The sequence below is a fragment of the Palaemon carinicauda genome, chromosome 2, assembly GCF_036898095.1.
Source record: "Palaemon carinicauda isolate YSFRI2023 chromosome 2, ASM3689809v2, whole genome shotgun sequence".
NCBI classification, from domain to species: domain Eukaryota; kingdom Metazoa; phylum Arthropoda; class Malacostraca; order Decapoda; family Palaemonidae; genus Palaemon; species Palaemon carinicauda.
The window spans coordinates 73,903,288-73,924,495 of NC_090726.1; positions in this window are offsets into that span (position 1 = coordinate 73,903,288).

Sequence of the window (21,208 nt, forward strand, 5' to 3'; positions counted from 1 at the left end):
TTTAAAGAAGTGTTTGAATTATTTCATTTTACCTTCTTTCAAGTATTGTTCTGGTCTTCAGCTGCTGATTATCAGAGACAGAGACTTACAGTCTATTAAATTTCTTCTTCCTGATCTAGATATTAATCTCTGGCACCGTCTTTCAATTAATTCACAATGCATGTTGCCTAAGATTTTTCTTAATTCTGACCATCCTTTACATTCAGATCTTCCCGGAGAGATTCATCTTTTTTTTAATAGTAGGACTGCAGGTAATTCTAATAGCCAGGCCTTCTCCATCATGAGGCTCTATACTACACAGTATTCCAGAAATTTTATCCCAGCTGTGAACAAGTTGGGTAATGATCTTCCTAATCGGGTAGTTGAATCAGAAGAATTTCAAAAGCTCAAACTTGCAGCAAATGTTTTTATGTTGAACAGACTAACATAAGTCTTTTTATAGTTTATATATGACATATCTGTTTTGTTGTTGTTGTTTATAGAATAATTTATTGTTATTTTTTTTTCATTGTTTAATTATTTCCTATTTTTCTTTCCTCACTTTCCTCACAGGGTTTTTTTTACCCTGTTGGAGCCCTTTGGCTTAAAGCATCTTGCTTTCCCAACTAGGGTTTTAGTTTGGCTAGTAATAATAATAATAATAATAATAATAATAATAATAATAAAAATAATAATAATAATAATAATAATAATAATAATAATAATAATAAGAAGAAGAAGAAGAAGAAGAAGAAGAAGAAGAAGAAGAAGAAGAAGAAGAAGAAGAAGAAGAAAAATGGCTGTTGCAATTATCATTGATGGCTGTCGCCATAATGTATGAATGAAGATAGTTGCAAGCAATCACCTGCTAGATAAGAAGGAAACATGTACATTTTGTTTTGCTGATACTATAATTGATTATTTGCTCTTATTGGATTTTTGTCGAAACGTTTTCCTACCAATGAGGACGACCGCCATAATGCTGATTAGTTCAATACGTTTCCTTTTATTTCCTATTTCCATTAACTTATAAAAGACATCATTTATTTGTCTATAAACTCAAGATTTTAGATAAACAGCGTTAATACATAGAGATCCTACTTCGAGAGAATGATTATCGTCCTTATGTTTGGTATAAATGATAGTGGCCCAATCAGCTGTTCAGTTGTAATTAAGAGGCGATTGAAATGTAACTAAACTTTATCAAACAAACATCAAGCTTAAATATCAGGACTTGTGATCAAGAATATCACAAAAATTTAAGATAATTGAAAATAAGTTAACAGGCATACACAGGATGGCTTATTAACAGTGCAGGAAAGAGCGAGTGATAAGATAAAAAAGTAACTAAGTTACAATGTACGAGTGTTTAGGAAATACGTGCAGGTACATGACCCCTCCCCCCTAAAAGGGATATACATATGAAGTATGCACCCTGCTCTAGAGAGGCGTACTGTAGGTAAATATGCAGGTTTAAGTGGTCTTTGCAAGTTATGCTAATTAAGAAAGCCTGGAGCCTCATAAGGAGAGGTCCCGTGTAAGTGGGCATTAGCGGTGGCTTGCCAGCGTCATTATGCAAGTGAATCGTGCATTCCTGAGTGCAGATCTGTCAGCATATATTGCTTCGCTGGAGGCTTATAAGTCTGAAAGTAAGGAGAAAATTTTACTAAAATGTAACGTAGGCACCGGAGATTGTTGGAGGAGGTTAAAGATCGAAAAAAATTCAGCATATTAGACTAACAGTCTGCCACACACCATATCAGCTATCGAGACATTCATGGCATCTTTAGGAGTGGTTCTTAGTCTCAGGATTCCAGGAGAACCAAGTGAAGCTCAATAACCTAGTCAAAGTCATTTCAGTGGGCCATCAAAGCTGCTTTGAGGGTATAATGAAAACGTTAAACCATTCTGTTGACAGCAGGGTTATAGGCAGTTGTCTGATGTAGGGTGATGCCCTGGAGATTTGCTAATGATGTCCACCCTGAATGTAAGGCAAGTGTACATGGGACGGATGATGCAGTTTGCAAGGGAATGGCCTCAGGCTAACAAGTGGAGCGATCAATGACGGTAAGCAAGTAATAATGTCCTTGTGATGTGGGTAGTGGACCTACTACGCCGATGTGAATTTGAATAAAACTATGATAAGGTTAAGGAAAAGTGCCCACTCCTGAATGTGTGTGTCGATGTACTTTTGAGGTTTTGCATGAAGTACACTTGCAGACCCAATTCTTAGCATCCATGGTAAAGCTTTGCCAAATGAACTTCTTCAGTAGCTGTGCAAGGGATGTGAAAGGATATTAATGAGATAAAAAATTTGTGGGCCCATCCAAGCATGTAACCATCATTGTAGTCTACCAGTATTGACATCAGAGAGGAAGGCGATGATGTTGTCAATAGCAATGTCTTCCCAATTGGATCTTTTCGTTAGACATCTGCCAAGGCGTTGTAATCCAACTCTGGGTGAATGGCACCCAATGTGTTTCTTGATAGGGCATCGGAAACATAATTCATTTTCCCAGGTATTTATTGAAGGGCGCAAATGTATTCAGCCACAGCGAAGAGAAGTTGGTGTTGACAGGCATACCAGGTGTTGAACTGTCAAATGATGGCTTACCTTCTAAGAGGTACTGAAAGTTAATGACAACCAAATGCACCACCAAAAATTTGCTTTCAAAAGAAGAGTAGCCAGATTTCATTTTCCAAATGTTTCTACTGAAAAAGGCCAATGGGCAAGCTAAGCTGTTGATTACCTGCTCGAGTACGGCAGCAATAGCAATGTCGCTAAACATCGATGAAGCGAAGGAGAGGGGCATGTTGTACGGGAAAAATGAGAGCAGCAAAGGTTGCTGGGCCATTCTTTCTGTTGCAGAAGGCCGCTTCATGAAGGGGGCTCCACATCGTGTCTTTTGGCCTGACTTTGAGGAAGGCATGGAGGTGGGCAAGAGTGGCGGCAATGCCTGGCAGGAAACGGTGATAACATTTGAACATGCCCAAGAATACTTGTAGTGCTTTGATGGCAGAGAGCGTTGTGAACTTTTGAACTGATGTTACCTTCTCAGGGAGGGGATGGACTTCTTCAGGAATGACACGGTACCCTAAGAATAATACTTCGTTGGGGCCAAAGGTACACTTGTGGTACCAGACTACAAGGTCATTCTGTTGTAGGCAATCCAACATGATACGTAGGTAGCAGGTGTTCCTCTTTTGAGGAAGAGAACACAAGTATGTCGACCAAGTAACATACGCAGAAAGGGATATCCTCTGAGATTCAATCCATGAGGCAATAAAAAGTGATCCCAGCCTTATGAAGGCCAAAGCACGAGTAATTGAAAGTGTGTGTACCAAAGGGGTTGGTGATGACGGTCTTGGAAATGTCTTCTAGGTTCTTGCGTACCTGATAATAACCCTTTAGGAGGTCGACCGTGGAGAAAACCTTCACTTTTTGTAATTAGGAGATATGTTGGTGATGTTTGGGAAGGGATAGGGATCCAGTTCTGTCCGCATGTTCAGATGCCCGCAATCCCCGTACAGATGCAGGACCTATCCTTCTTAAGGATGTGTAAGGGTGACGACCATGGGGTTGAGGCCTGTTCCCATGTTCCCATTTCCTTGAACGGTTTTCTAGCGGGTGTCAAACAGCCGCAATTTTGCGTACACTGGCCACTCCGCTGTCTATATATTGTGATAATTACTATGCAAAGCGGGAACTTTGAGCGTTGGGTGAATTTTTGAACAGAAGACATCCAGGTAGGACTCGAAGAGGTTGACATAGGCATCCGTGGGTGTACTGATGAGGAGAGTTAGCTCGAAGGGGACGGTTGAAGAGGTGTTAACGAGTAAGAGTCTGCGTTGACTAACTGTTGGTGAGGAATATTAATAAGGATGAGAAAAGGGAGAAGAAATCTGCACCAAGGATTGGCAATGAGATGTCAGCAACGGAAACTTCCAAGGTAATCTGACACTTACAAACATTTTGACAATTACAAATGATAGTGTGTGGGTCTCGTACCAGTGGGTTGAGATCACAGATCCGTCAGCAGCTATCAGATGGACGTCAAAATACTAATCCCTATTTCTTGTTGGAGCCAATCAAGGTATGGTTTGGCTAATAATAATAATAATAATAATAATAATAATAATAATAATAATAATAATAATAATAATAATAATAATAATAATAATAATAATAATAATAATAATTGGTGGCAGCCGTGGCTGAGTGGTTAGAGCGTTCGCCTTGTGAATCCCGGGAACAACAACAACGATCAGCGTAAGTTCGAGTCCCCACCGCGGCCGTGATCCCTTGGGTAAGGATCTTTACCATGATTACCCCAGTGCACTCAGCTGTAAAATGAGTACCTGCCATTGATTGGTAGGGACCAGCTATGGGTTAAATAGTAAACTCAGAAATGATGAATACAAACGAAGAAATCAACCACAACGACGTGAATGGAACTCCTAGAAATAGAAGGGCTTCGTCCGGCAGTCAGGTATATAACTCAAGGATAAATGAGGATGGTCAGGTACCTGATTGTCGTCATCAAGAAAACTGACCTAAAATAGAGACCACGAAAATGGAGACCACGAAGAGGAGCCAACCAATCCTGGTGGTATGTCCGATCCTGCTTCCGCTTCCATCCGCTTCCATGCTCCGTGGCCTCCATGTTCCGTGGCCTCCTGGTTCAGAAAAAGTGTACTACTTGAAACAGTACACATAATAAAAAGAGTGATGGACTCCTAAGGTAACTGGATGTGACCTGGAATCCCACACTATAAAATTACCAGTCAGTGATGACTGTGAACAGCAAAAAAAAAAAAAAAAAAAAAAAAAAAAAAAAAAAAAAAAAAAAAATAATAATAATCATCATAATCATCATCATCATCATCATCATATAAATAATAACAATAATTTAGTAATATTCCAGGTCTAAGTTTTTGTTTATAGAAATCGCGGTATTTCCTATTTTTTTTATAAGCCTATAGTTCAAAATGAGTGTTAAAAACCTAAAATGTATGTCCCATATCTTTTGATTATTCACTTGTACATAATATTTCCCTTTCATTACTTTATTCCTTATTTTTGGAAGATATGGATAATTGCACGTTTTCCCTCTTAATTTCCTGGTACTTATATTTGAATGATATATGGAAAACAAGCGAGAGCTAAGATTTGACTTTTACCTTTAATTTATTCAATTTACTTTATTTCTCGAGTATTTCTCTGAATAAAGTCAATAACATGAATTACTAGGATAGGAATTTAAAAAATTGAATTGTGTGACCTTTTTTGACATTATATTTATAACGTTTTGAGTCTGCATTTCCATGTTAACCGTTATACACACACACACACACACACACACACGCACACATATATATATATATATATATATATATATATATATATATATATATATATACATTCTTTTTTAAAGTTGGATAATTTACATTTAGAACATAGAGCATCCAATACTATTATTTTTTACTGTCATTTGCAACACAGAATAGAGTGATATCTGTAATTATGACTAATGTATCTATCTTATATATATATCTATATATATATATATATATATATATATATATATATATATATATATTCTTAGTTCTCTCTAATACACAAAATAAAATAAAACTTAATATAGATTCAGGATGTCCAGAATAAAAATGGATAGATGTCAAGTTAAAGCTAGGCTTTCTGAAGATGGTTAGATAAAGGGTTTGGTTTGTTTAGCAATAAAAAAGCAAAGAATTGGGTATAGTATATTCCATTTATTTATTTAGATCTACCTTCTAAAATCTTCCAAACATATTTGATAAGAATTAAGAATAATATTTAGCTTTGCAGTGAATCTTAACGGAATCCTTAATCGTTTATCAAAAAGTTCTCAAATTCATCTTTCAATAATATTGAAAATTTTACAGCGACCTGAGACATTACTGTATTCTGCCATAGCACATTCTAACTAGAATTAAATTTCATTTTTTTTTTTTTTAAATTCAATTCCTGCATGTATTCTTCAAATATCTAAGTTTTATATGTCAAGATTTGCAGCTTCCAGAAGGATCTCTGAGAAATAGGAATTACAAATTTATTGAAAAGAAATTTCTTTCCAAATAAGAATATTCTCTTTATATTGATTTTAGTAGTTCATATTGTGCTTTGGATTTCACTAATATTGGTTATTTTTTTTTCTCTAGCATTGGTACCATTTCCGGTTGTTTCCAGCATTATTCTTCTTTTCATTCCTCGTCTTCTAGATCCATTTATATATCCACAAGTCGTATTCCAAACAACAACCCCCCCCCTCTCTCTCTCTCTCTCTCTCTTTCAGATTGACTGTACGTATGCTCTTTATAAAGAAATGTTCTCTATCCGCAGAACAATAAATTTTGTTTTGAAGTTACACCAATCATTTCATCCATGCAATTCCACGAGACTGACAATGAACATTCCATTGATATTCTCTCTTTTTATCTCATATTGCAAAATACCCTTCATCACTGCGTTATTTCTGAATTTTTACTTCTGAAATGATTAACTCGCGTTATATAATCACAGAAATTTGTTTTGTCTGTTAAGGATATTTTTCTTTTTTTCTACATTGATTTATTTGTATCATTCATAAGTTTTGAGAGCCTTCCTTATGAAGTCTTCATAATAAGACCAATTTATGATCTCATATACGAATGTATATCTATCATAATTGGCTAATTTACTCTTGTGGAGCTTATCAATAGCCTATCTTCTATAATATTGATTGGCGTAGATATATCAGTTTAAATTGTGAAGACTGGAAGAGGGACATGAACTATTTTCATAACACCACTATGTCTTCCTCTCCTAATGTCTTTCTTCCCTTGTATATTATTCAATAACTGCATTATGATGTTTCCGCCCAGAAAATCCCGTAGAATCCCAACTCTACATATCCTGAAATATCAGTTCGTGTATTAAGATCACCTTTTCAAATTACCGCGAAATATACCAGTAAATTTGTGTCGTCTTTGCAGACAAATCCGTAAGCAATTCAAGATTCATCATGATCTATAAAATATTGTTATTAGCTGCATCCAGTTTTACCTACACATTGCCGCAACTATATAACTTCTAAAAATTATTCTCTTTATGTTTGTCTGTCTATCTTTATAAACACAGACTCTCATAGTGAAAACCTTTTTTTTAACATTCTTTTGGAATGAGCCCTTGAAAATGGAATTCCCTCATGAAGTAATTCTATCAAAGAGTTAAAAAAGTTTGGGAGAACTGGAGAAGTACACATATTAATCTCCACTGCTCAGTTTCTTTGCTTACTTTGAATTTCCCCTTTCGACAACAGTTTTCAAAGCATTGGAATGATAAAAGCCAGAACATAATTGAATATCCATACAAAACGTAAATATTATAAGCTTGCTGTTCATTCAGAGCTTCACTCACACAGTTTTTCCCTGGCTTTCATGAATGCTAAGGATATTTATATGTATAAGCTTAATTAATTGTTGAAAATTTTTACGTTCATGTAAAAAAATAACTGTCAAGCACGTATCTCACGCACGATCGTACACTGTAACGGTATATGTATTGGTGTGCTACTTTTATAAGCACACATTGAGTATGTGTTGTTTCAGATGTGTATAACTGGATAACAGAATACATCTTATTAGCTTTAAAAGTATTTATTCTCTAAAAACAACAGAGTTAAACATCTTCATCACTGGAGGGAGCTGGGTTGGTCAGATGACCAATTCTGGTGAAGTATAGATATGAACTGACTAACTTATCGATATCACAGATATCGTATGCTTAGTTTATATAAGTTTCGTCACAATCTTAGAAGACACCTGCATCCGGTGACGTCACAAACTTTCACACGCTGATGCATGGTGTTGACAGTTAAGAAAAATGTCACATTGTCGAGGCTGCATTGTACGTCCTGTTTATGATTTGAATGACTACAGCAAGTCCCACGGCTAGCACCTTCATCCAACATGACATATTACGTCATGTGTTTTAAACATGTAATATTAACTATTTTAACTATTACATAAGCTCGGCCAGCTATCTCAATTTTTTTCACAAAAATTTAACAACAAGCGAAAACATGGTTACTAGGTGTGACTGGACATATGTATTATTCTTTGTTTAACTTTAGCCATAATCAAACGAGGACGAATGTCCAAATAGGCACATTAAAAAACAATAACAATAATGCATATGAAAAAGATATTACCAAAGCAAAAAAAAAAATGCATGATAAAATAAAGATCATATATATGGTACATTGCTAGCAAATTATTATATTGTACCAAAAAAAAAACTACTGACTTACATATGATTCGGTAACTTGTTAAAGAATAATTGTTACCTTTGTCAGAAACACATATTAACATAATACTCAACTTTTTAGTGCACAAACACGAATTCCTGGTACGTACACGTACCACGGTTTCGTACATATATATATATATATATATATATATATATATATATATATATATATATATATATATATATATATATATATATATATATATTTATATATATAGGGCTGATATATTTCATTAGATGCCCATAGATTCTGTTATATATTTTATTTTTCTCTTTTCTTTTTAACATTCCGGCTTATATATTTTTATTAGATGCCGAGAGAAAAATGATTTATATCTTTTTTTTTTTTTTTTTTAAATGTTGTTTTAAATGTATTTTTAACAATGCAAATGTAGAAAATTTCTTCAATTACATATTACTAGCGTACTAACAGCTTTTCTTACAAACACTTCCCGACAATTTACTCCTTTAGCGAATGAGGTGGCCACTCAAACGGCTTTAAACTGAATCAAGTACGGAGTATTGTCGGGACAAGGCGAAACGTTCCTTTGTAGCTGCATGCTGTGCCGTAACCTACGCCAAACAAGGATGTTCACGGCGATAAATATCACCACCGTGAAAGCCAGACCTGCTAGTAGTATGGGGTGAAGGATTTCCTTATAAGTCGGTGACAGGTGGTCCCTTTCGGTAAGCTTCATCAACCGATTTGCAACATGTCTGTTATACGGGAGAGGGAGTGCTGGCATTGTAGAGGTCCACGTGAAGTTCGCGAAGTAGGCTCGTTCTCTGATGAGTGTCCGTAGACCAGTCACCATGGAATTAGGGGAAGTCCCGATACAACCATCTGCTGCGACGAAGATGTGGGTAAAGGACGTGGATCTGTCAGGGCATGATACATTGAAGCCGTCCTTGTCGTATCGTATCCACGAGCCATTGTTCAGTCTGCAATTGAACTCATTATTGTCAAAGGGATAAAGCTTATCCAGACAATTTTCACTTGTATGGGAGAGAGCACCGTCTAGCACTATACCTAACTCGCATGAATCCATTAAGTTTTTATGGAATTCAAATGAGTCAGCTGTACATATTTTTTCTATCCATTGCGTCTGAACAGTGAGTTAATTGATTTAAGTCTTTAATGACCGTATATGTTTCCTTGTCTGGGGAAATCAATACGTGTCCTGTCAAACTGGATATTACTGGATTTGAGTGATTCGTCATGAAAGTCGGAAATGGTGATATCCTGTAAGATTGCCAGGCATCAGAAGAATCAAAGGGAATTGTAATCATATTCTTGTTATTATCTACGTTTACTGTAATTAGACTGTAATAAAATTCTAACCTATGTTCGTCTAACAAAGGAACATAGCCTAGTTTATCCCTTCCGTTCTCCATAATTAACTTTAAGTAACTTATAGGCAACAAATGAGGCGACAGTACACCTTTAGTTGCTAACGTGATAGCTCCTACATAATCCTTGGATTTCTCAATGAAATGTGCAATTCTGTTATGTATGTGATCCATCTTTGAATCATAATACGTTATTGTTGCCAACAAATCCTGTACTTCAATAATCTGAACGATATTATTTGAATGTTCATTTACTAAATCCATAATTTTATTGATTGAAGCTAACTGATTCCTTAGTTCTGACATAATCAATTCATCTTCATGAGTCAAGAACTCAATTTTCTTATTTTGATTACTAATTTTAGGACGATTGGAAATTCCTAAACCTAAACTTGCAACAGACCCAAAGATGTTTAACGCAGCATAAATAAACGGATTCCGTCTTTCTTTATGTTCGTGTCCTACAGTCCACATCAAAAGGTCATAAGCCAAAGATCCTGTCTCGTCAGTCTTATTTTTCAAGTCATCAGATAGCATCTCTGCAACTTTTAATGTTGATCCAAGCAAACTCTCTGTAGTCAAATGAAAATGTCTTCTATGCAACTCATCCAATGAGGCAGAAAACCTTGAAATGGCGGTTCTTAAGCTAGTGACATCATTCTCTTGAAGAAAAATTGCTTGCATATTCACTTCTACAATTACGTTGGTTGATGTAATAAAAATGTCTTCTTGTCTTTCAACTATAGTACCATATTTAGAATTTATACTTTTAGTTTTAGAGCTCATCCCACACGAGAAAAATGTCTGAGCGAACAATATCACTCCCAACAACAAAAAATTCATCTTGGAAACCTGTAACTAGAAAAATATATGTAATTACTCCTGTATTAAAAAGAAAACTTTTAATCACATAAAATTAAAAAAAAAAAATTCCCTCACTTCTTTTCCTCTCTTTTCTTTTTAATTTCTTATGTGAGCCAATGGTACTATTCTCTCATCCGTGGGTTGGGATACGTTTTGAACTCTAAACCTATTGGCCGTTAATGTTTCCAAAATGTTAAATGGGCCTTCAAACTTAGGTGTTAGTTTATAATTGAGCCCTTTTCGTACATTGATTTGAATATATACGTTATCCCCCACGGTATATGTTTTAGTTGGTTTCGCTGTTTTATCATGATTCCTTTTCATTATGATTTGTGATTCTTCTAAATTCTTTCGAAGGATATCATATCGACTTATACTTACATTTATACATTCTTTTAAAGGATTTGATAGATTAGTTGTAGGCGTTAATACATGGAAAGGCGTTCTAACTGGGGTACCATACAATGCTTCATGCGGTGACATTTTAATTGATATATGATATGAATGATTCAGAGTACTCAGTGCCGCCGGTATTGCAATATCCCAGTTGGGGTCTGATCCCCCTAGTGTTACCCTTAATATATTCAATATCTTCCTATTTGCTCTTTCCACTAGCCCATTTGACTCTGGGTGATATATCATGGTATTTATTTTCTTTATGCTGAGGAATTCACACAATGAGGTAAGAAAGTGATTATTAAATTCACCACCCGAGTCTGAGATTATCATGTGTGGAATTCCATGTTTACAAATGTAACACTCGTAAAACTTCCTAGCGCATTCAATCGCAGTTTTAGTTTTAAGCGCTATTAGTTCAGTATATCGAGTTAAAGTATCTATAATTACTAAGAGGTGCTTATTTACTCTGTCTGACTCGTAAAATCCTGTTAACAAATCTAAATGTATTCTTTCAAAGGGTTAATTGGGCACAGGATAAGCTCCTAGGCGGACAGGTGTTTTCGTATGCCCTTTGTTTTCCTGACATGTGCGACAATTAGCTATGTGTCTTTTTATATCTGTAAGCATCGTATGCCAATAAAACAATGATTTGGCTTTCTGTGACATTAATGAGAACCCCGGGTGTCCATGTAATGGATTTGAATGCAACCAATTCAGGACAGTGGAAATAAGTGAGATTGGTACTTCTACCTGGTCGTTAGTTATATGTGGTGTATTGCGGGTTTTCCTTGTCACAGTCCTACACAGAATATTATCTTTGATTATATAATTCTGCTGCTTATACTTGATATATTCCTTTTCCTTATGATTGCCTTTCAAAGCATTTATAATTGTTTCTATTTTCTGATCTTTTCTTTGCTCAGTCTGTAACAATTCAGCGCTCCAGCCTAAATCTTCTTGTTCAGATATTGTTTTTACAATAGGCATGGATGTTGATATATCTATTAACCCTGGAACGGTACGGTGGGTCGTCCGCGACCCCGAGCGTCAAAAAAAAAAGAGGTTTTTCTCACGTGACTCACCCCCATGACTGAATTTTTGGGTGATCGACCTGCAGTAGGTGTCTCCCCTACACGCTCTAGTAGTGTCCAGATGTGCATTGCTGTAGCTGTACTCCTTCCCCGATTTCTGAGACGCGTCGGGGTCGAGCGCGACCGAGTTTACCCTTCTAAGGTAATTTGCATATTTATCAAAGTTATTACGTATTATGAAATTGTCGTAGAATGGTGCAACTTGTATAGGTTATCAGTTATGGAAAGTCTTGGTGGATTGTTTGGCTACCATGTGCATGATTTTTTTTTTAGTTAAAATGTCGTTCATCACCACGAGGACCATTTTACCGCGAGTGCCCCTTTTTCATTTTTTTTCATTTTTTTGCCAAGTAATTTTTCCGTAAGATATTGCCAAATAGTGTCGTAAAACTTTTGCTTTTTTAGTGTTGGAAAGTGTGTCTAGATGATCTGGCTACCCATGCGTGACTTTGTTTTTGTCAGATACGACGTAGTTATTGGTATACTGGGTATTTAACTGCGGTTGCCAATTTCTGTTTTTTTTTCAATATTTGTAAAAATTTACTACGTAGTAAGGAGTTGCCGTATATTATTCATTTTTTTTTTTCATGTTTATGTGTTAGAAAGTGTGCCTTGATGGTTGGGCTAACACGTGCATGTCTTTTTTTTTATCTGAGATGCCGTATATTAGAATGTTGGGCATTTTACTGCGAGTGCCCCTTTTTCATTTTTTTTTCATTTTTTTGCCAAGTTATTTTTCCGTATGATATTGCCAAATAGTGTCGTAAAACTTTTGCTTTTTTAGTGTTGGAAAGTATGTCTAGATGATCTGGCTACCCATGCGTGACTTTGTTTTTGTCAGATACGACGTAGTTATTGGTATATTGGGTATTTAACTGCGGTTGCCAATTCCTGTTTTTTTTCAATATTGTAAATCTTTACTACGTAGTAAGGAATTGCCGTATATTATTGATTTTTATTTCATGTTTATGTGTTAGAAAGTGTGCCTTGATGGTTGGGCTAACACCTGCATGTCTTTTTTTTTATCTGAGATGCCGTATATTAGAATGTTGGGCATTTTTCTGCGAGTGCCCCTTATTATTTGTTTTGCATTTTTTTGTTTAGTCATGTTACCGTAAGGAATTGGCAAGTAGTGTCGCAAAACTTATATTTTTATAGTGTTGGAAAGTGTTTCTAGATGATCTGGCTACCCATGCCTATTTTTTTTTAGCCAGATATGGCGTATATATAAGTATGTGTTCGATTTTCCTGTGATTGCCATTTTTTCGTTTTTTCCCATTTCTTTCAAAATTACTACGTACTAAGGAACTATCACAGAGTAATGATTCATTTATATGTTTATTTGTCGGAAAATGTGCCTTGATGGTTTGCCTAGCACGTGGCTGAAATTTTTTTTTTTCTGAAATGCCGTATATTAGAATGGCCATTTTTCCGCGAGTGCCCCTTTTTATTTGTTTTGCATTTTTTTGCTTAGTCATGTTACCGTAAGGAATTGGCAAGTAGTGTCGCAAAACTTATAATTTTATAGTGTTGGAAAGTGTTTCTAGATGATCTGGCTACCCATGCCTATCTTTTTTTTTTAGCCAGATATGGCGTATATATAGGTATGTGTTCGATTTTCCTGTGATTGCCATTTTTTCGTTTTTCCCATTTCTTTCAAAATTACTACGTACTAAGGAACTATCACAGAGTAATGATTCATTTAGATGTTTATTTGTCGGAAAATGTGCCTTGATGGTTTGCCTAGCACGTGGCTGAATTTTTTTTTTCTGAAATGCCGTATATTAGAATGTTAGCCATTTTTCCGCGAGTGCCCCTTTTTATTTGTTTTGCATTTTTTTGCTTAGTCATGTTACCGTAAGGAATTGGCAAGTAGTGTCGCAAAACTTATATTTTTATAGTGTTGGAAAGTGTTTCTAGATGATCTGGCTACCCATGCCTATCTTTTTTTTAGCCAGATATGGCGTATATATAGGTATGTGTTCGATTTTCCGGTGATTGCCATTTTTTCGTTTTTTCCCATTTCTTTCAAAATTACTACGTACTAAGGAACTATCACAGAGTAATGATTCATTTAGATGTTTATTGGTCGGAAAATATGCCTTGATGGTTTGCCTAGTACGTGGCTGAAATTTTTTTTTTTTCTGAAATGCCGTATATTAGAATGTTGGCCATTTTTCCGTGAGTGCCCCTTTTTATTTGTTTTGCATTTTTTTGCTTAGTCATGTTACCGTAAGGAATTGGCAAGTAGTGTCGCAAAACGTGTATTTTTATAGTGTTGGGAAGTGTTTCTAGATGATCTGGCTACCCATGCCTATCTTTATTTTTAGCCAGATATGGCGTATATATAGGTATGTGTTCGATTTTCCTGCGATTGCCACTTTTTCGTTTTTTCCCATTTCTTTCAAAATTACTACGTACTAAGGAACTATCACAGAGTAATGATTCCTCTAGATGTTTATTTGTCGGAAAATTTTGTTTACTTCTTTTTTGATTGAACATCATCAAATTTTTTTAGCTAAAATATTATATTGTTTTACATTTTTTTTTTTCGATTTTATTTCCCTTCAAAAAATTTTTTTGGGTCAGAATTTTAATTTTATAGTTGTAAAATAATCGACAATTATCCAGCAACCCACCATACAATTTTTATGCATATCCAAGAATAATTAGATTAGTAAATAACACCTTGAAATTGACATACCCTTCCTACATTTCAAGTGGCAGATTAGGGAGTCTGAGTCAGTGTGGTTGGCGGCCATTTTGTGGACATATTCGAAGCGTAAGTTGCCCTATCTTATATATTCTTGTTCCCTATAGAATTTGTGATATTTTGGTATATTTTTACCTGCATAAATATCATATTATATATTAAATATATGTATTTTTTTACGAAATTTCTAAGTACTCAAAAATTTACCTTTTGATATGGCCCCTGATATAGATGTAACTTACAAAATAATGAAGATTTTTTTACATATTTCTATTTTAGGATAACATATGTTTATTCCCTAAAAAAATTAGCCACTTCCTATTTCATTTGGGTACCCAAAAAAATTCATGAAATTTGGACAAATTTTTTGGGCCAAAAAAAGTTACCCTTTTTTTCTCATTTCAGATCTTCACCTCCATGGGTCTGACTTCATCCAAAATACATCAAGATGTGTCCTAAACATTCAAGAATCAATTTTTTTATGAATTTTTATGTAAGGTCTTTTTTTTACTACTTAATTTTTTAAAATATTTATAATAAATAGTTTTTCTGCAGATGAGTAGTAATCATCTTTACAGTTGTTTTAAGCATTCATTTAAGTTTTTTTTGGCAAAAGAAAAAAGGAGGTTACTGCAAAAACTGATTTTTCAAGAATTTTTTTTGGCGTCGGGGTCGTTCGCGTCCGAGTATACCATTAAAGGGGTGTCCGAGGAGCGTACCTATCCAGGGTTAATTCAGCTAAAGGCTCCGTACAAGATGACACGGGGTTGCGTAATAATGCATCCGCAATAATATTTGCTTTCCCAGGTAAATACCCGATTCTTGCGCCAAAATCTTGAATGATCAAATGCCACCGAGTTCGTTTAGGGCTGTGGTTGAAGCCTGTAAAGAACTCTGTTAGTGGTTTATGGTCAGTAAGAACCTTAACGGGATAACCGTAAATTATGAACTTAAAATGCACTAGCGAATTAACAATAGCTAGCCCTTCCTTGTCTATTACTGCATACTTACTTTCGGAAGTTCTCAATTTTCGAGAATAGAAAGCTATCGGGAAAAATTGTTTATCATATTGCTGAAGCAATACCCCTCCTACTCCTAAGTCTGAGGCGTCTGTTGCAATGAAGAATTCCTTACCGAAGTCAGGAAATTTTAAGATAGGAGAACTACACAGTTCATCTTTCAAAGTATTAAACGCCTGTTGATGTTGCTCAGACCATATGAAATCTACGCCCTTCTTCGTAAGATCAGTTAAAGGAGCGGCTATTATTGAATAGTTGCGTATAAAACGCCTGTAATATCCACTACAACCCAGAAATTGCTGTATTCCCTTGACATTAGTAGGTATGGGAAAATTACGTATAGCCGACACCTTATCATGGACTACTTTAAGACCTTGGCTTGACACCATGAAACCCAAATATATCAATTCTGTTTTGAAAAATTCACACTTACTAATCTTTACCCTTAAGTTATGTTGTCTTAATCTCTGTAGTACTAGTTCTAACTTACGTAGATGTTCTCCTAAGGTGTTGGAAAAGATTACAAGATCATCCATATAGGCATGCAACATATCCCCTAACCAGTCTCCAAACACTATGTTAATCATTCTTGTAAATGTTATAGGAGCACAACGTAAACCAAAAGGCATCCTTAAAAATTCATAATGTCCCCTGGCTGTGCTGAAGGCTGTGTATGGGATACTATCTTCTTCAAATGATATCTGGTGAAAGCCTTTAAGTAAGTCCAAACTGGTAAAATATTTATTCTGACCTAACAAAGACAAAATATCGTTAGTACATGGCACTGGGAATCGATCAGGGATCGTTTCCTCGTTTAGACGACGAAAGTCGACGCAGATACGCCATGTTCGATCTTTTTTCGGTACAACTATTAAAGGAAAATTATAAGGGCTGTTTGATTTCCTAATGACTCCTTCTTCTAGCATTTTACCTACTTCATCATTTATTTCATTCTGGAATTTCATAGGGAGGCTGTACGAGGGTACATAGATAATTTTCTGCTTGTCCTTTAACCTTATTTGATGCTCGATCACATCTGTTTTTCCTAAGGATCCATCCGTAGTGGAAAAAACATCATGATATTTAGTTAAAAGTTCAAAAGTTTTCTGCTGAATTTCTTCGTCTTGAATGTCCTTATTGATTTTATTTTTAATAGATCGCAAAAGGGATTCATCCGCAACTGATTGAGAGTGATTGATTTCAGCAACGGTAAGAATACGATGTTTATAAACTTCTACATCCAAGATATGTTGATTTTTGTGAATTACTAAAGTGTTATTTAAATGATTACAGACTTCAATATTACATTGTTGATGTGAGCCTACTGTATAGATAGCTTGTGTGACAGACAATCCGTTAGTTTTCAAAGTATCGGAAAGGATGAATATTTCAGATCCCGGTAATGTTTTCTTTATTTGCACTATTAAATTCGAAGGTACGTTTGGTTCGATAGATTGCGTGCAAGATGATATTACGGGTGAACGAGAATTCTGCTGGGTCGCGTATATTATTTCTTTATTAGTGAGACAAGTTATTGGTTCTTCAACGTACGTTACGGTTACATTTGTCGTCTCCTTTTTATCCAAAACTGATTTTAAGGTATTAGAAGACTTATAGAATTTCCCTTTGATATACACGCCGTGCTTGGCAGGGGCTAATATAATGTTTTGATTTCCCATAGATGGGTATCCTATAATTACAGCTGGATACATATTAATGTTTTTTACAACAACAAATGTATCGGCAAACGTGCGATTACCGACTCTGAACTGAACATGAGTTATGCCTATGACATTTTAATTCATTATTTCCTATACCCGAAAGTCTAATTCCGGATTTTTCAATCGGAAAGTTCGAAAACAACAAATGATGTGTGTTCAAATCCATGATATTACGTGGACTACCAGAGTCAAAAAATAACCTAAAGGATTTGTGTTCTAAATTTACAGCATATAAGGTTGGCCGTAACTCATTTTGGCTTATTATTGTATGAATTCGTTGCAAATCTACGGGAGCATGCACTGTTTTACTTAATTCGGCCGTGTGTTTCATAGGAAAATCTATTGTCTCACATTTATCTGATAAAACATTAAATTGATTATTCAATACTATTGATGTTGACATGAATGACCTTGACCCAACATCACTCTCTTCCCCTCTAGAGTTAACTATGTTGTATTTGCTTTGCTCTGCACATTCTGAAAATTAGTCTGACCTTGCGAGGTCTGGTTTGACGACCCAGGCTCAGCGATATTTGAAGAAGTGTTTGTTTATTTTGGACTCTGAACAGCATTGACATTTGGTTGTTTCTTCTTATTGTTAAAATGAGGATTTTTCTTTTTATTTCCATATGGAACTGACTGTGTAATTGACTGTGTATTTCTGGGATATTGTTGTGTCTTACGCGAGTAACATTGACTATATGAATGTGTTGCAGTGTTGTGAATCGAGCAAAATTTCGTTCTGCAGTCTGTGCTTAAGTGACCTTGACGTTTGCAGTTATAACACGTCATTCCCGCTACTGGACTGCTAACTACATTCACTGTTTGTGGCTTTGTCTCATTCTTTGCAAAAACTTGAGTTAACACGGGATCGAGATCTGGACACTTGGACATGTGTTTCTTTATCTGTTTATAGACATCCAATTCCGTACTTGCAGGCGTTAACTTCTTATCAAAACACCGCACTAAAGCTTCAGGCAACATAAGTGTCATGCAAGTTAAATACATTAATCGTAAAAAATCTTTCACGGAGATGTTATCGTTAGTAACCCAAGTGGAATGACCTAAAATGTCCTGATATTTGTTAAGCCTATCAGCTATGAGAGCTGCTCTCTCAATAACATTATGCCGATTCATAGTGGCTTGATTAAGTGTATTTCGTAACGTTAATACTACATCCAAGGCTTCCTCACCCCCATAGATTGCGCGTAACCTAACTTTGAAATCATCCCAGGTAACTGCTTCTTGAAATGAAACACCTCTTAAATACGCACTCGCATCCCCCTTAGAAAAATCTATAAAACTTTTAGCTTCTTGTAATTGTACAAAAGGGTCTACGATTTGTTTGGCATTTAAATGGGCATCGACGGATGAAATCCATGACTCCACATTTTGTGGCAAGAACCCGTTGACCCGACCCTGAAAAAGGAAGGATTGCTGACCTGGCATTTACAAGCGTCAAAATTGGAGGAGGATTAGTCTGGCCTACACCACTAGGTCCAGGGGAAGGGCTCACAGGGGTAGTCATGACTGCTGTATTTTTTTTCCTATCTCTTCGACCCCTTGCAATTCTATCAAAATATCTACATGAGTACAGACGTCCACTGCGTAAACGCATATGTATAACAAAATTCCCCAAACAATGTTACTAATCCCAAAACATTTCCCGAGAATTTCTGAAAGAAAAAGGAATTAGCACAAAGAGAGAAAAATTCTAGATGAGAATTCGGAGTTAAACACAGTTTCCTTTAACAAAAGATTAGCAATTCACTCACCCCAGTAATAATCGACTAACGACTCGTGATAACTACACTTCACTGCCCAAACTGGAATGAATTCAAAAATTTGTACTTAGCTTATATATGGGTCTGTGTGATGTCGACACGTCCTCTCTCTCTCTCTTGATGTTTTGTTAGCGATGTATCGTTCGAGTTTCTTGTTGAATGTAGTGCTTCCTGGGTATGTTTTGCAATTGTTGAACGCCAATCCTTGGGTTTCCTAGGATGTTGATTGAAGATTCAGTTTGTATTCATAACATTTGTTAATGTTAACTATTCCGATGGACTATAATACTTAGTCAAAATTGTAGATTCATGTAAATAATGTTGAGTTCTTGAAGATCTTTCTCTGGTTTTACAGCTTTTATTTTGAAGTCTTGAAGATCTTTCTCTGGTTTTACAGCTTTTATTTTGAAGTCTTGAAGATCTTTCTCTAATTCTTAGAGTTTAACCGCTGCCACCATTTATTGGTGTGCTACTTTTATAAGCACACATTGAGTATGTGTTGTTTCAGATGTGTATAACTGGATAACAGAATACATCTTATTAGCTTTAAAAGTATTTATTCTCTAAAAACAACAGAGTTAAACATCTCCATCACTGGAGGGAGCTGGGTTGGTCAGATGACCAATTCTGGTGAAGTATAGATATGAACTGACTAACTTATCGATATCACAGATATCGTATGCTTAGTTTATATAAGTTTCGTCACAATCTCGGAAGACTCCTGCATCCGGTGACGTCACAAACTTTCACACGCTGATGCATGGTGTTGACAGTTAAGAAAAATGTCACATTGTCGAGGCTGCATTGTACGTCCTGTTTATGATTTGAATGACTACAGCAAGTCCCACGGCTAGCACCTTCATCCAACATGACATATTACGTCATGTGTTTTGAACATGTAATATTACACTATATATATATACTATATATATATATATATATATATATATATATATATATGTATATATATATATATATATATATATATATATATATATATATCACTCTTCTCATCACTGATAACAGAACCTGTTTAAGTCGACCTTTACATGCATAAGTCTGTTTGAGTTTTTATGATAATCTTGCTCGAAACCTCTTGCATATAAAGGCGTTGTCTTTTGAAATAAAGTTAGTCGTATTTACCTTGTCTCTCAGTCATAACCTAATAGACCACTTGCACAATTGGTGACTACCCAAGGACCACGTTCCTCTCGCCTTCCCTCTCACTACTGTTTGATGATGGCACCCTCCAACTCTGATTCTTCTACCAAAGTCACACCCTTGAAAATATCGCCCTTCACCAATAAAGAGGCATTCAACCGGTTTCAGCATGCTGAGATCCAGTTTTATATTAAGGTCATGACTCGCCAAAGCACCAAAGAAAACCATGTTCTCGTGCTGATCGCCAAGGACAATTTCCTGGAAATCTCAGATTGGCTTCACGACCAAGGGGACACACCAATAGCATAAAACGCCCACAAAACTTACCTAATGTAGCAGTACTCGCCATCACCAGCTGCCCGTATAGCCAAAATTTTTCATCTCTTTCAACAACCGTTGGGGGACCAATATCGCTCGCGTGCAACCTGCCGTACACAGCTCTCCTCGGCAGGTGAACCCACTCCATGCTATTTGGGTACAACACTTACCCGAACCTGTACTCATAGCCATACCCGATGTTAATATTTTAGCTAAGAAAGCCCCCATGAGCAAAGTCGATGCCCTTATGAACATCCATTTCACCACCTTCATGACCCCCATCAACGTCTCCACTCCTGATGAAGTGGACAACTATTCAACATTGACTGAAGCTGATGAGAATGGGTAAGACGCACGCACCTACCCCATGACGTACCGGAACGGCGATAAAGCTGCCCACCACCCACATATGATGCCACTCGCTCACACCCCAATCCTCGAACTTTAAATCCAATTACTGGCACCCATCGGACGCAGTTA